Here is an 18,172-nt window from a genome sequence, read left to right as displayed (position 1 = left end):
CATCAAAACTCCCTAACTCTACTGGTATCAAATCAATCTTAAATATTTCGCTACCCAGTTTAATTTCTCGATTTCGGCATATATAATCTACTGAAATTAATTTACCGTTTGCTAATTCGAGTAAAAATTTACTATCCAACGGCGTCAATGGACAACTTAATTTAGCACAAAAATCTCTACTCATATAGCTTCTATCCGCACCCGAATCAAATAAAACGTAAGAAGATTTATTGTCAATAAGAAATGTACCCGTAACAAGCTCCGGGTCTTCCTGTGTCTCTACCGCATTAATATTGAAAACTCTTTCGCGGCCTTGTCCATTCGTGTTCTCCTGGCTCGGGCAATTTCTAATAATGTGGCCCGGTTTTCCACATTTATGACAAACTACATTGGCATAACTTGCTCCGACACTATTTGCTCCGCCATTACTCGTTCTGACACCATTTGTTCCTTTCGTTCTGTTAACCCCTGGTCCGTAGACCTCACACTTCGCCGCGCTATGACCATTTCTTTTATACTTGTTGCAAAATTTGGTGCAGAACTGATGTCAGAGCAGAGGGGTATAAAATACTATTAAATTTTAGCAGAAAATACTATTAAATACGATACAATTTTACACAAGATATTTATTTATTTATAGAATGGATATACTTAAACCTTGCTACAACACTTATAGGCAGTGTACCTAATCGTATAGTAGTGTAGTTTTTAGTAAGTCCGGTTCGTTCCACAGGGAAATCTTTAAACAAAGCTCAACGCTATATTAGTTAACTTTTATAAAAATACAAATATATATATAGGTAATATTATTATTATAAAGGGGGGTTTTTACCGTTTAATGACCGGTTTGTCGATTTTAAAACTTTAGTCGCAGTTAAAACCTAATGTAAAATATAAAATAAATACAAGACTTTAAATTAAAGCGTAAAGTAAATAACGATAATGAAATTGCGAATAATAAAAATGCGATAAAATTAAATTGCGATAATTAAAAGTACGATAATTAAAAGTGCGATTAAATAAAATAACAATAAATAAAAGTGCAATAATTAGAAGTGCAATTAAATATAAAATAAAGGAAATTAAATATGAAATAAAAGAATTATGCTTATTTAAACTTCCGTAATCATGATGTTTGACGTGTTGGTTTTAGTTTTATGCCCATGGGTTAATTGTCCTTTGTCCTGGATTATTCAATATGTCCGTCTGGTTTTTGTCCATAACAGTCCATCAGTCATAAATATAAATTGCAAGTGTCCTTGTCAAATTATTATTATACCCGAAGATAAATATTCCAACTAATTGGGGATTCGAATTGTAACAAGGTTTTAATACTTTGTTTAATGAATACACCAGGTTATCGACTGCGTGTAAACCAAGGTTTTACTACTTTGTTAACAATTACACCAATTACCCTTGAATGTAATTTCACCCCTGTTTTAATTATTCTAGTGGCTATTAATCCATTCCCGTGTCCGGTTAAATGAACGATTATTCGTACATATAAATACCCTGCCCATCGTGTCCGATCGAGTGTATATGGTAATTTATAGGGACGCCCAATTGTAAATCTTTATATTAACATTAACAAACTTTCATTTAGTTAAACAAATATAAAGCCCATTAATAACCCATAGTCTAGTTTCCACAAGTGTCGTTCTTTTGTCCAAACCCCAATTATGGTACAAAGCCCAATTACCCAATTTTAGTAATTAGCCCAACATCATGATTACTTCGTTTTAAATAAGCATAATAATAACTTAGCTACGAGACATTAATATAAAAAGGTTGAACATAACTTACAATGATTAAAAATAGCGTAGCGTTACACGGACAGAATTTCGACTTACACCCTTACAACATTCGCTAACATACCCTTATTATTAGAATTATAATTAAAATTAAAATATAAATTATAAATATAAATATATATTACTTCGTATGAATGAGAAGAAAAAATGATGATGTTTTTGATTAGAATTCGGGTTGATTTATAGCCAGACTTGATTTTTGGGGCTCCGCGACTCGCGGCCAAATACCCTTAAAACTCCGCGAGTCGCGGAGAGGTATTTACAGTTTACACCCTTGGAGTTTCCTGCTGCCGACGGTTTTAAATATATATATATAATATATATATAATTAATATAATTAATTATATATTATATTATATTTATATATATAGTTAACTTGTAATTTTTAGTCCGTTGCGTCGAGCGTTAAGAATTGACTCTGGTCCCGGTTCCGGATTTTCGAACGTCCTCGCGTACAATTTAATATCTTGTACTTTGCGTTTTGAATCTTGTACTCTTGTGATTTTGAGACGTTTCTTATCAATAATTGGAACCTTTTTGATTGTCTTTTGTTCTTTTGAGCTTTTTGGTCGTTTGCGTCTTCAAATCGTCGAATCTGTCTTTTGTCTTCACCTTTTATTATTTAAACGAATATCACTTGTAAATAGAACAATTGCAACTAAAAGCTTGTCTTTCTTGAGGAATAATGCTATGAAATATATGTTCGTTTTTAGCATTATCAAATATTCCCACACTTGAGCGTTGCTTGTCCTCAAGCAATATTGTCTTGAAATACTAGAATCACTTCTTTATTCTTCACACTTTGTACATCAGTGATTTCTATACGGCGGTATAAACAATGGTAGTAACGATATGGTTTACAGTCCCACATGACTATAAAAATTTAGATCCATTAAGGAAATTGGATCTTTATGAAAACATTTGATCTTTTGAAAATTAAATCTAGTTTTTACCCTAGATTAGTTTTCCGGAATAACCCTTTACCGGTGTTTGCAAAATATTTTTGTGGGTTTGGTGGGTTTCAGATTTGAAAATTTTAGCTCAAAACTTGCGGTTTTGTGTCACCCACTTGCTAACCTTGTATTTGGAAAGCAACACGTCCAGTTTACTTGTTCCGTATATTACCTTTCGGCAAACTACCGTCCGGTTGTAAAGGAAAGCGTTGAACAAGCAACTGTTTAAGGCAATGTCCCGTGACATGCTTTTGATTATGGTCTATAACGTGTCGGACGCAATTACTATCCTTGGTAGGAGCAATAGTAAAGCTCACCCTTATAATTTGTCGGTTTGGCACAAAGTCCTGTCTTTGACCACTATGCAACCACCGTTCTTACGGTTGACACCCGATTTAGTTCAGGTGACCTAATGAATTCCAGGTGAATTCCTAGGATTTTACGTTCAATGGTAATGAACGCATTGAAAATAGGGTTTTCAGAAAACAAATCGGTTTATAATTTTGATCAAAATATTTTCTCGTTCAAGCTCGAGTTTAGATATCATTGAATTCCATGAGTTTGTAATTCTCAATCTTTAAGGTCAATCTCTAGGATTGAGTAATATCAGTCTTAAAAGCTGATTTTTAATCTTTAAGGAGATTATCCTTTCTGGGGATCTGATTCATTAGTCTTATCTAGCTAATTTGCACGGTGCCTCCCCATTGTACGAGATAAATCCTTCTCATGGTTAGGATAAATCTGACCACTTGGCGACCCTGTTTAATGCTGAGGTCCGTGGATTTCCTGCTGATTTTAGTGATGACTTTTCTAGATTTTTCGTCAACCTACAGCTGGTCTGAACGACAACTTCATGACCTAAATCAAGAAGCGCGTGTCTTTTTCGGAAGACTTTACTTCCTTTTAATGATGGAATTGATTCATCGTGTAGATCCATCTCTTCTTTTCTTTCATTGGGTAAAACAGTTTAGTTTAGTTCAAAGCAAAAGTATTTTCAGTTATTTGTTACAAATATATGTGACATATGTTTAAAATAACTTGGTAAATTTTCCCACACTTGGCTTTTTATTTTTCTTTTTATCGTCCTCTATTCCATTTTAAATGAATTTTAACATTTTAGTTTGTTTCTCAATTTATGTCCTTTTCGAGGTAACAATAATTTCGGTGTTAAAACCTAGTTTTATCGTTCATAAATATGTATAAACATGATTTGAATTCATTTAATTGAAAATTTTGAAAAATTTTACTAGAATTGGATAGTCAGTATATAAGACTAGGGCTGTTCTTTTTTATCAGAGAGCACTAGATTCTAATACAACTACTGCTTTACTAGTATTTTTAATGGTAACCAAGTGTATAAAGTAAAAATTTTTAAAATCCGAAAGAATTTAACCCCTTCCCACACTTAAGATCTTGCAATGCCCTCATTTGCAAGAAATCAATAACAATTTAAATTATTGAGGGTGATTTGTGGTGTAATTGTACCTGTTTTCTTGAGTAATTCTTAGATAAGATCCTCCTCAACATGATTGTAGTGAAAAATTTGAAGATTAACGGTGAAAAATCGAGTTTTTGGGAAGATTTTCGTGGGTTTTCTCGGGTTTTTTCGAAGTGCAGTATGTGTGTGTGTGTTATTCTGTTCCAGCTCGTTCCTTTTATTTTTTTTTTCTGTAATTTGGTCCCTCCGCGAGTCGCGGAGGTTTGCACTGCAAACTCCGCGAGTCGCGGAGTTTACCCTTTTTTTTTTTTTTTTTTTTTTTTTTTTTTATATAATCTTTAACTTATAAAACAATCAAGTATTTAATTTTAAAATTTTGTTTCCCTTATTATTTAGGACGAGGTCGTTTCGGATTGATGTCCTAGTCCGTCCTTCGACAAAATTTTAAAATTTGTCTTTTTGTAGCGATTGTTTTAAAAGCTAAGATTTTTGGGTTTTTTAATGTTTTTGGCATACTTTAAATCAATAAGATTAAAAATAATGATAATAAAAGTTCTCGTCCCTCCCTCGGGTAAAGCAATTTCGGTTCAAAGACCTAGTCTTCAACTTACGACGAATTTTAAAAATCATATTTTTAACTTAATGAGATAAAGTAAATTTTTGTTTTTAAATTCACACAACATAAATATACAATTCAAAATTAATATTAAAAATTAAAAATTCACACCAAACTTAAAATTTGAAATGCATAAAATTAAAATTTCATATTTTAAAAATTAAAAATTCACACCAAACTTAATTTAAAAATTCATAAATTCATACCAAACTTATATTAATTTTTCAAATATTTATAATTTTAAATATATTGTTTTTACAAAATTTACAATATTAATTTAAGATTTAAATATTAAGATTAAAAACATGGTAAAAATAAAATTAAAAATCTTTTTGTCTTTTTATCCCACTTTAATCAGTCAAATATTATCAAAAATATGCGCCCCTCTTTTCGGTAAAGTAATTTCGGTTCCAAGACCTAATTTAACTCATGACGAATTTTTGAAATATTTTGGGTTGATTGATTAAAGATATTTATACCTTAAGAATAAACGTTAAATTTCGCAGTGATGTAATAAATTTTTGAACGATATCAATAATTTCGGTCGCCAAACCTAATTTTATTTAATACCAATTTAATACTTTTTAGCGAACAAATTAGCGTTTATTATCAAAAGGTTAAAAATAAAAATAAAAATAAAAACTGTACAGACATACCTGTGAAATAGATTTCTTAGTTATATGATCTATTATATTCATAAGATAGTCGGTTTAATTGGTTTTCCATGGCTGCATAAGCGTATCCTCGAGCATTCATTGTTTTTTCTTCTAAACATATGAACGGTCCGTCTCTGCATAAAGTAACAAATTCGGTATTTGAATAAGTTTGATTATTTGAACATTTACCTCCATGTGACCATTTTCCGCATTTGTGACATTTTTCTAGGTGTCGTGCTCTTCTTTTCGCTGCGGATTTTGATTTTCCTTTACCAAATTGTAACTTATTATCTTCGCATCTGGATCCTTTTCTAACTCCGTCCATTCTTTCTCTGATTACTGATACTATTTCACTCGGGAGTATGTCATTATTACGTTTAGTGATCAAAGCGTGTAGCATTAGACCATGGTTTAGTTCACAGGCAGTCTTCATTTTGTAAAAACCTAAAAAAAATAAAAATTCAGAATGGGGGGAGAAGACTAGTTCTTTAGGGTCTGCTAGGGAAAGACCATACGTGTTCCATTTTCGAGAACTACACGAAAACAGACAATCTAACTCTAACAGAAATATATATTATCCTTTAAAGACTTGATTCTCCTCACACTTAGTTAGCTGTGGCATCGAAATTGTGATTAACTTCGTTGTCGACCTCCATCGGACCATGTATGTAATGTTTAACTCTGTGACCATTAACTTTAAATTCAATCCCATTTGAATTTATCAATTCTATCGTTCCGTATGGGAAAACTCTTTTGACTATGAATGGTCCAGACCATCTTGATTTCAATTTTCCAGGAAATAGCTTGAATCGTGAATTGAAAAGAAGAACTCTGTCTCCTTCTTTAAATTCTTTTGAACTTCTGATTCTTTTATCATGCCATTTCTTCGTTCTTTCTTTATAGATTAACGAATTTTCGTATGCTTCATGTCTTAATTCTTCTAATTCGTTTAGTTGACTTAATCGTAGACGTCCGGCTTCATGTAAATCAAGATTACATGTCTTCAAAGCCCAAAATGCTTTGTGTTCAATTTCTACTGGAATATGACATGCTTTTCCATACACAAGTCTAAAAGGTGTGGTTCCAATTGGAGTTTTGTAGGCTGTTCTAAAAGCCCAGAGTGCATCCTCCAATTTAATGGACCATTCCTTCGGATTTGATCCTACGGTTTTCTCTAGAATACGTTTTAAAGCTCGGTTGGTATTTTCAACTTGTCCACTTGTTTGTGGATGATATGCGGTGGAGATTTTATGAGTTACTCCAGATCTTTTAAGAACTTTCTCAAGTTGATTATTACAAAAATGAGTTCCCCTATCACTTATTAAAGCTTTCGGTGTTCCAAACCTTGCAAAAAGACGTTTTAAAAAGTTGACTACAACTCGTGCATCGTTAGTTGGGAGAGCTTGTGCTTCCGCCCATTTAGATACATAATCAATGGCTACGAGTATATATAGATTATTATGAGATTTTGGAAATGGACCCATAAAGTCAATACCCCAAATGTCAAATACTTCACATACTTGGATGACATTTTGTGGCATTTCATCACGTTGACTTATTCTTCCGGCCCTTTGACATGCATCACAGGATTTGCAAAGAAGGTGTGCGTCTTTGTAAATTGTAGGCCAATAGAATCCAGCTTCATAAACTTTTCTTGCTGTTAGTTGAGGCCCATAATGCCCTCCTGTTGGTCCTGTGTGACAATGGTTTAAAATTTTACTAGCTTCATCTCCAAATACACATCGGCGTATTATTCCATCGGGACAACTTTTAAACAGATGTGGATCTTCCCAGAAATAATGTTTTATATCACTGAAGAATTTCTTTCGTCTTTGGTACGATAATCCTTTTTCAAGGAATCCACAAACTAAGTAGTTTGCATAGTCTGCAAACCATGGGATTTCTTTATAATCTATCTTCAATAGATATTCATCAGGAAAGTTGTCTTGTATGGCCGATTCATTCAGAACTTCTAACTCAGGATTTTCAAGACGAGAAAGATGATCAGCGGCGAGATTTTCTGCTCCTCTTTTATCTCGGATTTCAATATCAAACTCTTGTAAGAGTAAGATCCAACGGATTAATCTTGGTTTAGCATCTTGTTTTGAAAATAGGTATCTAAGAGCAGAATGGTCGGTATAGACCACCGTTTTTGCTAGAACTAGATATGATCGAAATTTGTCAAAAGCAAAGACAATAGCAAGGAGTTCTTTTTCAGTAGTTGTATAGTTCGTTTGTGCTCCTTGTAATGTCTTACTAGCATAATATATAGGTTGAAATCGTTTTTCAATCCTTTGTCCTAAAACGGCTCCCATTGCAAAATCACTTGCATCGCACATTAGTTCAAATGGTAGATTCCAATTTGGTGTTATCATGATCGGTGCATTAGTGAGTTTCTCTTTAAGAATATTAAAAGATTTGATACATTCATCTGAAAAGATGAATGGCGCATCCTTTTCTAGGAGTTTATTCATAGGAGTGGCAATTTTAGAAAAATCTTTTATGAAACGTCGGTAAAAACCGGCATGCCCTAGAAAACTCCTAACTCCTCTAACATTGGTGGGATGTGGAAGTTTAGCAATTACATCTACTTTAGCTCTATCCACTTCAATTCCTTCTTTTGAAATTTTATGTCCAAGAACGATGCCTTCTTTAACCATGAAATGGCATTTCTCCCAATTAAGTACTAGATTTGATTTTTCGCATCTAATTAGCATTCGTTCCAGATTAACTAGACATGATTTAAATGTATCACCGAAGACTGAAAAGTCATCCATGAATACTTCCATGCATTCTTCTATCATGTCGTGAAAAATCGCCATCATACACCTTTGAAAGGTTGCAGGGGCGTTACAAAGTCCAAATGGCATGCGTTTGTAAGCAAAAGTACCATAAGGGCACGTGAATGTGGTTTTCTCTTGGTCTTCGGGTGCTATTGGAATTTGAAAATATCCGGAAAATCCATCTAGAAAACAATAGTAACTATTTCCGGCTAATCTTTCCAACATTTGATCTATGAAAGGTAAGGGAAAGTGATCTTTTCTGGTGGCGTCATTTAATTTTCTATAATCAATACATACACGCCATCCTGTTACAGTCCTAGTAGGAATAAGCTCATTTTTCTCATTTGTGATGACAGTCATGCCACCCTTCTTCGGCACGCATTGAACTGGGCTTACCCATGGACTATCAGAGATTGGATATATTAAACCTGCATCTAGCAGTTTAATAATCTCTTTCTTAACTACATCTTGCATATTAGGATTTAGTCTTCGTTGGCGTTGCACATACGTTTTATGACCTTCTTCCATAAGGATTTTATGTGTGCAATACGAAGGACTTATTCCTTTAATATCATGAATCTTCCATGCAATGGCTGGTTTATGAGCTTTCAACACAGAAATGAGTTGTGATTTCTCATTTTCAGTAAGAGAAGACGATATTATTACAGGTAATTCAGATTCACCATGTAAATAAGCGTATTCCAAATGGTTTGGAAGTGGCTTTAACTCTAATTTCGGAGGTTCTTCTATCGATGATTTATATCGATATCTGTCTTCTTCTTTTAGCATTTGAATTTCTTCTGTTGTTGGTTCATATCCATTAGCTATAAGTGTAGCTAACATTTCAGCTTCATCAATTGGTTCATTACCTTCTCCTAAAGAACATTCTCCTGTTCCTTGTAATTCTGGAAATTCTTCTAATAATTCTGCATGTTCATCTATAGTTTGAATATAATAACATGTATCATCTGCAGATTGTGGTTGTTGCATTGCTCTATCAACTGAAAAGGTAACACTCTCATCCTCTATACTTAGGGTCAGTTTCTTACCGAACACGTCTATCATTGCTTTAGCCGTGTTTAAGAATGGTCTTCCTAATATGAGAGGAACTTGAGAATCTTCTTCCATGTCTAAAACAACAAAATCTACTGGAAATACTAAAGTACCAACTTTAACTAGCATGTTCTCCATTATCCCTCTAGGATATTTTATTGATCGATCGGCTAGTTGTATGCTTATTCTTGTTGGTTTCAATTCTCCAAGGTCTAGTTTAGCGTATAGTGAATACGGCATTAGATTTATACTAGCACCTAAATCTGCTAATGCTTCTATTGAACTAAGACTACCCAGAAAACATGGAATTGTGAAACTTCCTGGATCAGATAGTTTTTCTGGTATCTTATTCAACAGCACTGCTGAACAATTGGCATTCATAGTAACAGCCGAGAGTTCTTCCATTTTCTTTCTATTCGTGATTAGATCTTTCAAGAATTTAGCATACCTAGGCATTCCTGAAATCACATCAATGAAAGGAAGATTTACATTTATCTGTTTAAACATATCCAAGAATTTGGATTGCTCGGCTTCAAGTTTTTCCTTCTTCATTTTACTCGGATAAGGAAGTGGTGGTTGGTATGGTTTAACATAAGGTTTATCCTTAACTGTGTTATCTTCATTAACCTTTTCAACTACCGGTTCTTTTTCCTTATCTTGATCAGATTGTGGTTCTTGTGGAGTAGGAATAGTTTCATCAGAAGTTACAGGTATTTCAGGTGGTTTAAGTGTTGTACCACTTCTTGTGGTAATGGCTTTAGCTGTTTCATTCCGGGGGTTAGCATTTGTATCGCTTGGTAGACTTCCCGGTTTTCTTTCACCTATTAACCTTGCTAGGTTACTTACTTCTTGTTCCAGATTTTGAATAGAAGCTTGTTGATTTCTAAATGCTTGAGCATTTTGTTCATTGGTTTGTTTTTGAGATGTGAAAAACTGCGTTTGAGTTTCAACTAGCTTCGTCATCATATCTTCTAAATTTGGCTTTTTATCATCGGTTTGTTGTGGTGGTTTGTTTTGAAAATTCGGTCTTTGCTGATTATAAGTATTATTGGATACTTGTTGATTGCTAGGACCTTGTTGGTTGTTGTATGGAATATTTCGGTTATAATTCTGGTTTTGATTGTAAATCGGTCTTGGCGGTTGATAATTATTCTGATAATTATTTCCAGGCCTTTGGTTTATGTATGAAATATTCTCTCTTTGTTCCATTGTTAATTCAATACTTAGACAATCTTTTGTCAAATGTGGTCCTCCACACTGCTCACAACTAATTCGTATAGCATGAATATCCTTAGTCATCTTTTCCATTCGTCTCTCGAAAGCATCTATCTTTGCGGAAATGGAATCTAAGTCATGGCTAGAATCGGCTCTAGCTGCTTTAGATGATCTAATGATATCTTTTTCTTGGTGCCACTCATGTGAGTGGGAAGCAGTATTATCAATAATTTTGTAAGCATCAGTTTCGGTTTTCTTCATAATAGAACCACCAGCTGCTATATCTATGTCTTTTCTTGTAGTGATGTCGCATCCTTGGTAGAATATTTGTACTATTTGACAGGTGTCTAAACCATGTTGCGGACATCCTCTTAACAACTTTCCATATCTTGTCCACGCCTCATATAGAGTTTCATTTGGCTTCTGTGTGAACGTAACAATTTCTGCTTGAAGTCTTACGGCTTTAGATGCAGGAAAGAATTGTTTAAGAAATTTGTCAATTAAAACGTCCCATGTATCGATCGCCCCTTCAGGTAACGATTCCAACCAATCTTTGGCTTCTCCTTTTAAAGTCCAGGGAAATAACATGAGATATATTTGTTCATCCTCCACTTCTCGGATTTTAAATAGTGTGCAGATCCTATTAAAGGTACGTAGATGTTCATTTGGATCTTCCTTCGGCGCACCACTAAATTGGCATTGATTAGTCACCATGTGTAGAATTTGTCCTTTGATTTCATAATCGGGCGCATTAATGTCTGGATGAGTAATTGCGTGACCTTGGCCAGTGCGTTTAGCTCTCATTCGGTCTTCCATACTTAAAGGTTCCAGATTCTCCATAATTGAATTTGTTGACTCGGTATCACTAGATGATTCTGATTTAATAGTTCGTTCCTCAACAATCTCTGTTTGAATGATTGGTGGTTCCGGAGGAAAGTTTAATGGTTCAGGATCTATGAACCGTTCCTGAATATTCTCTGGATTCTCAATTGTGAGGTTTGTTTCAAAAACTGGATTATCGGAAATTTGAACTGAAGTACTTGGTCGACTGGATGACGATTCTAAAGAAAAATCAACGGCGGTTATATTTGTTAAACGATGTCTTGATCTAGTTACAGGTGGTGAACGTACAAAAGGTGATGAACGTCTTGCTCGGTGCATTCACTGAATATCCTATTAGTTTTAAAAAGGAAAGAAAAATTATAATAAGTTATCCAATCAATAGACTTTTCTGATTTTGCCCACGTTTCGAATAGCCAAAAGATGCAGCAGAGGGGCAGGATTCGTTTGGTCTCAATATAATTGAGGACTGTTTGGCTCCAATAACCCGGTCCACGTACAAATCCAACTATTACTACGAACCAGAAAATTTTGATGTCTATCAATTTAACCACTTAAAATAAATTTTCGTAATTTTAAGAATTTTAGATAAGAAGTAGAATAAAATTCTAAGTCCTAAAACTAGAATAGCGAGAAATAAGAAAGACAAAGAGTTCGTCGTAAAAGGTCGAAAAAGAAAGAAAAAAAAAAATAAATGGTTGAAAAATAAAAGGTGACGGAAAAATAAAAGAAACTTATCAAAACTTAAAAATACTTAACTAATTTAACCTTATTACTACAACTAACTTAAAATTATAATCGCAAATTGAAATTACTAATTGGAATGATAATTGATACATAGTAAAAGGTGTAAAAATATTAAAGCTTACAAGAAAAACTAAATTCCAATTGGAAATAACTTAAAAAGAAACTAAAACTTAAAAAGGCGTCGCAAAATTCTAAAGCACCTAAATCTTAGTCTAAAGAAAAAGCACTTAAGGAATTCTACGGCAAAGCCTAAAAATCTAGGAGTAAAAATAACTATAGCTTAAAACTAAGTTTAAAATTAAATATGAGCTAAAAATACAAAAGTTACGCTACAACGATTAAAAAGGTACAAAATATAAAAATATACAAAAAATTGTAAAAAGTACAATTTTTATAAAAATATTATTTTTATATTATTTATTTTACTAAACTATTAATTTTACAATTTTAATAAACTAATTTAACTAAAATATATATATATAAAGTAAAAAGTAAAAATAAAACTAAAATTAATAATAATAATAATAATATTTAGGTTTTAATAATAATAATAATAATTAAAACCCCGTAATCAATGCGAAATTAGGGTTTTGTCCGTGTGTCAGAGGGCTTCCGCGAGTCGCGGCAAATAAAGAGGAAAACCCCGCGAGTCGCGGGGTTCAGGAATTTAGTTGACAGGTTTTGTTTTTACGCGTTTTTTTCTTTTTATTTTTTTTTTTTTTTTTATTTTGTTTTCTGTTTTTTAATTAAATAAAAGATATTAAAATTAAAACTTATATTTTTATAAACTAAAATAAAATTAAAGAAACTTATAAAACTTAAATATTTAACAAAATCCTAAAAATACTTATATTTTTGTTTTTCTTTTTATATTTTTCAATAATTAAAACGTATTTTTACAAAAGCGAATTTTAAGAAAAGTAACTAAAAATCTTTTTTTTTTTTTTTTATATTAGCGTTGCGCTTCCGGCTTTTAAGATGTTCCCCGGCAGCGGCGCCAAAAATACTTGATGTCAGAGCAGAGGGGTATAAAATACTATTAAATTTTAGCAGAAAATACTATTAAATACGATACAATTTTACACAAGATATTTATTTATTTATAGAATGGATATACTTAAACCTTGCTACAACACTTATAGGCAGTGTACCTAATCGTATAGTAGTGTAGTTTTTAGTAAGTCCGGTTCGTTCCACAGGGAAATCTTTAAACAAAGCTCAACGCTATATTAGTTAACTTTTATAAAAATACAAATATATATATAGGTAATATTATTATTATAAAGGGGGGTTTTTACCGTTTAATGACCGGTTTGTCGATTTTAAAACTTTAGTCGCAGTTAAAACCTAATGTAAAATATAAAATAAATACAAGACTTTAAATTAAAGCGTAAAGTAAATAACGATAATGAAATTGCGAATAATAAAAATGCGATAAAATTAAATTGCGATAATTAAAAGTACGATAATTAAAAGTGCGATTAAATAAAATAACAATAAATAAAAGTGCAATAATTAGAAGTGCAATTAAATATAAAATAAAGGAAATTAAATATGAAATAAAAGAATTATGCTTATTTAAACTTCCGTAATCATGATGTTTGACGTGTTGGTTTTAGTTTTATGCCCATGGGTTAATTGTCCTTTGTCCTGGATTATTCAATATGTCCGTCTGGTTTTTGTCCATAACAGTCCATCAGTCATAAATATAAATTGCAAGTGTCCTTGTCAAATTATTATTATACCCGAAGATAAATATTCCAACTAATTGGGGATTCGAATTGTAACAAGGTTTTAATACTTTGTTTAATGAATACACCAGGTTATCGACTGCGTGTAAACCAAGGTTTTACTACTTTGTTAACAATTACACCAATTACCCTTGAATGTAATTTCACCCCTGTTTTAATTATTCTAGTGGCTATTAATCCATTCCCGTGTCCGGTTAAATGAACGATTATTCGTACATATAAATACCCTGCCCATCGTGTCCGATCGAGTGTATATGGTAATTTATAGGGACGCCCAATTGTAAATATTTATATTAACATTAACAAACTTTCATTTAGTTAAACAAATATAAAGCCCATTAATAACCCATAGTCTAGTTTCCACAAGTGTCGTTCTTTTGTCCAAACCCCAATTATGGTACAAAGCCCAATTACCCAATTTTAGTAATTAGCCCAACATCATGATTACTTCGTTTTAAATAAGCATAATAATAACTTAGCTACGAGACATTAATATAAAAAGGTTGAACATAACTTACAATGATTAAAAATAGCGTAGCGTTACACGGACAGAATTTCGACTTACACCCTTACAACATTCGCTAACATACCCTTATTATTAGAATTATAATTAAAATTAAAATATAAATTATAAATATAAATATATATTACTTCGTATGAATGAGAAGAAAAAATGATGATGTTTTTGATCAGAATTCGGGTTGATTTATAGCCAGACTTGATTTTTGGGGCTCCGCGACTCGCGGCCAAATACCCTTAAAACTCCGCGAGTCGCGGAGAGGTATTTACAGTTTACACCCTTGGAGTTTCCTGCTGCCGACGGTTTTAAATATATATATATAATATATATATAATTAATATAATTAATTATATATTATATTATATTTATATATATAGTTAACTTGTAATTTTTAGTCCGTTGCGTCGAGCGTTAAGAATTGACTCTGGTCCCGGTTCCGGATTTTCGAACGTCCTCGCGTACAATTTAATATCTTGTACTTTGCGTTTTGAATCTTGTACTCTTGTGATTTTGAGACGTTTCTTATCAATAATTGGAACCTTTTTGATTGTCTTTTGTTCTTTTGAGCTTTTTGGTCGTTTGCGTCTTCAAATCGTCGAATCTGTCTTTTGTCTTCACCTTTTATTATTTAAACGAATATCACTTGTAAATAGAACAATTGCAACTAAAAGCTTGTCTTTCTTGAGGAATAATGCTATGAAATATATGTTCGTTTTTAGCATTATCAAGAACCCCGAGTGATACTTTTCACACCCTTGGCATAGCTGCTTCTGATTGTTGTTGTTGTTGCGGTTGTTATTGTTGTTGGGATGATTGTTGTAGTTGTTGTTGTTGTTGTTGTTGTTGTTGTTGTTGTTGTTGTTGTGCCGTTTGTTGTAGTTGCAATTGATGTTGCAATTGTTGGGATAGTTGTTGTTGTTTTGGTGACTCTTATCACTGTTTTCCTCCCACTTTCTTTTGACTAGCTTCACATTGGCCTCTTCGGCCGCCTGTTCTTTAATTCTTCCCTCAATCTAGTTCACTAGTTTGTGAGCTATTCTGCATGCCTTTTGTATGGAGGCAATCTCGTGTGAACTTATTTCTTCTTGGATTCTCTCCGGTAACCCTTTCACAAACGCGTCGATCTTCTCTTCCTCATCTTCGAATGCACTCGGACACAATAGGCACAATTCTGTGAATCGTCTTTCGTACGAAATAATATCGAATCCCTGTGTTCGTAACCCTCTAAGTTCTAACTTGAGATTATTGACCTCGGTTCTGGGACGGTACTTCTCGTTCATCAAGTGCTTGAATGCTGACCACGGTAGCGCGTAAGCAGCATCTTGTCCCACTTGCTCTAGATAGGTATTCCACCATGTTAACGCAATACCTGTGAAGGTATGCGTAGCGTACTTCACTTTGTCTCTTTCAGCACACTTACTTATGGCAAACACCGATTCAACTTTCTCGGTCCACCATTTCAATCCGATTGGTCCTTCGGTCCCATCAAATTCTGAAGGTTTGCAGGCAATGAATTCCTTGTAGGAGCATCCTACACGATTTCTTGTGCCGCTAGCTGTATTGCTAGATTCAAAGTTATTGTTGGTATGTAGCGCGGCCTGTACTGCGGCTATGTTTGAAGAAAGAAAGGCACGAAATTCCTCTTCGCTCATATTCAAGGTGTGTCGAGTAGTTGGTGCCATTTCCTTCAAAATAGTCAAATAAAACAAGTTAATCATACAGAATATTAAGAGTAGTCAATAGTATCTCGTAGCATAATATGAACTCATTTATAAAAGCTTTTTCTTCATATTAGCGTTTTATAAGTTTAAATTCGGGTACAACCTACCCGTTAAGTTCATACTTAGTAGCTAATATACAATTCAACTACTACAATTCCATATGAAAAACTGATTATAATAATATATCACATACAAATATTTTTCAAACTTACAACTTCGCTATATTACATATAACATGAAATATAGTACACTATGATACATGACAGTTTTGAAGATAAATCTAGTTAATACGCAAGTTGTTCAGCAAAGGAAATAAAGACACGCAATTCATAAGTCCAGAAACAAGTCATGCATTCTGGTTTTACTAAGACGACTTCCCATCCTTGGTCTTGTGGAAAATAACCGTTATGACCATTGGCTTGGCAGCATGTTGTAATGTCGTCAAAAGGACGAGGGTTTCGTAATGTCCAACAGCCCCGTAATAATCTAAAAACCTTGTTTCTCACCCCAACTACTGAATCCGTCACTTGTGGAAAAGTTTTATTTAAAAGCTGCAATCCGATGTTCTTTTTCTCACTTTGGTAAGAAACGAACATCACTAACCCGTAAGCATAACATGCTTCTTTATGTTGCATGTTAGAAGCTCTTTCTAATTCACGAAATCCTATGTTGGGATATGTTGAGTCAAAATAGGTTCTTAACCCGTAGCGTAAAATTGCATTTGGGTTCCCCGCATTTAACGCTTTAAAGAAAACACGGCGTAACTTAAAGTCTCCCCAATGTGATATACCCCACCTATCAAAGGAAAGCCTTTTATAACTAAGGCATTTCTGGAAAGTCTTTCAAATGTTTGACATGTTAATTTCACCATAACTAAATGTGCTGATGAATTCTGATCGACTCTAGACAAGATTTCCTCAATCATATCCTCTGGTAGGTCTTCTAAAATATTCGGTTGTCTACCCTTAACGTCCATTTTATTTTTATACTGTAAAATAGACAAGGATTAGATTTGTAATAACAAACAATACAAGCAATTTTTACATAGAACATAAAAGTACAAGTACACTACAATACATTTATTACACAACATGCTCACACCCCTCTAATCTGAATCACTGGTTTCTTCTTCTTCGGACTTGGTTCTTTTTCCTAATTTTATAGGAATATATGATGTTCCTCTAATACGAGCCGTCATTTTCCACATTGGTTTAGAAAAACCTGGTGGTTTAGAGGTTCCCGGGTTATTGTCACGATATTGAAAATACGGGTGTTGACGGTACATATAAAGTTCATCGGGGTCGGAATCAGATTTCTCTATTTTGACGCCTTTTCCCTTATAATTTTCTTTTGCCTCATTAAATTGGGTCGGGGTAATTTCTATAACATCATTGGAATCCTCATCAGGATCCGATTCATCGAAAAATTGGTAATTTTCCCAATATTTTTCTTCCTTAGCGGAAACACCATTGACCATTATTAACTTTGGTCCATTGGTTGAGGATTTTCTTTTATTTGACCGTTTTTCTGTGGTTCCTACTATTCCCCCCTCCGGAACCTCTTCTTCTTCCAGTTCCTCTTCTTCTGGTTCCTCTTCTTCCGGTTCCTCTTCTTTCGGTTCCATTTCCTCTTCTTCCGGTTCTTCGGGAACTTGTGAATCTTGCCAATATATATTCGACTCTTCGTTATTATTAGGTGAGTTAATGGGATTTGTGCTAGAGGTAGACATCTATCACACAATATCAAACATGTTAAGAGATTAATATATCACATAATATTTACATGTTAATAATATATAGTTTCCAACAAAAATGTTAAGCAATCATTTTTAAAGAAAATACGGTCGAAGTCCAGACTCACTAATGTATCCTAACAAACTCGATAAGATACACTAATGCAAATTTTCTGGTTCTCTAAGACCAACGCTCGGATACCAACTGAAATGTCCCGTTCATATTGATTATAAACGTTCCATATTAATTGATTTCGTTGCGAGATTTTGACCTCTATATGAGACGTTTTTCAAAGACTGCATTCATTTTTAAAACAATCATAACCTTTATTTTAT

This window comes from Rutidosis leptorrhynchoides, chromosome 3 (assembly GCF_046630445.1).
Source record: "Rutidosis leptorrhynchoides isolate AG116_Rl617_1_P2 chromosome 3, CSIRO_AGI_Rlap_v1, whole genome shotgun sequence".
In the NCBI taxonomy this organism is placed as follows: domain Eukaryota; kingdom Viridiplantae; phylum Streptophyta; class Magnoliopsida; order Asterales; family Asteraceae; genus Rutidosis; species Rutidosis leptorrhynchoides.
This window is presented reverse-complemented; position numbering follows the sequence as displayed.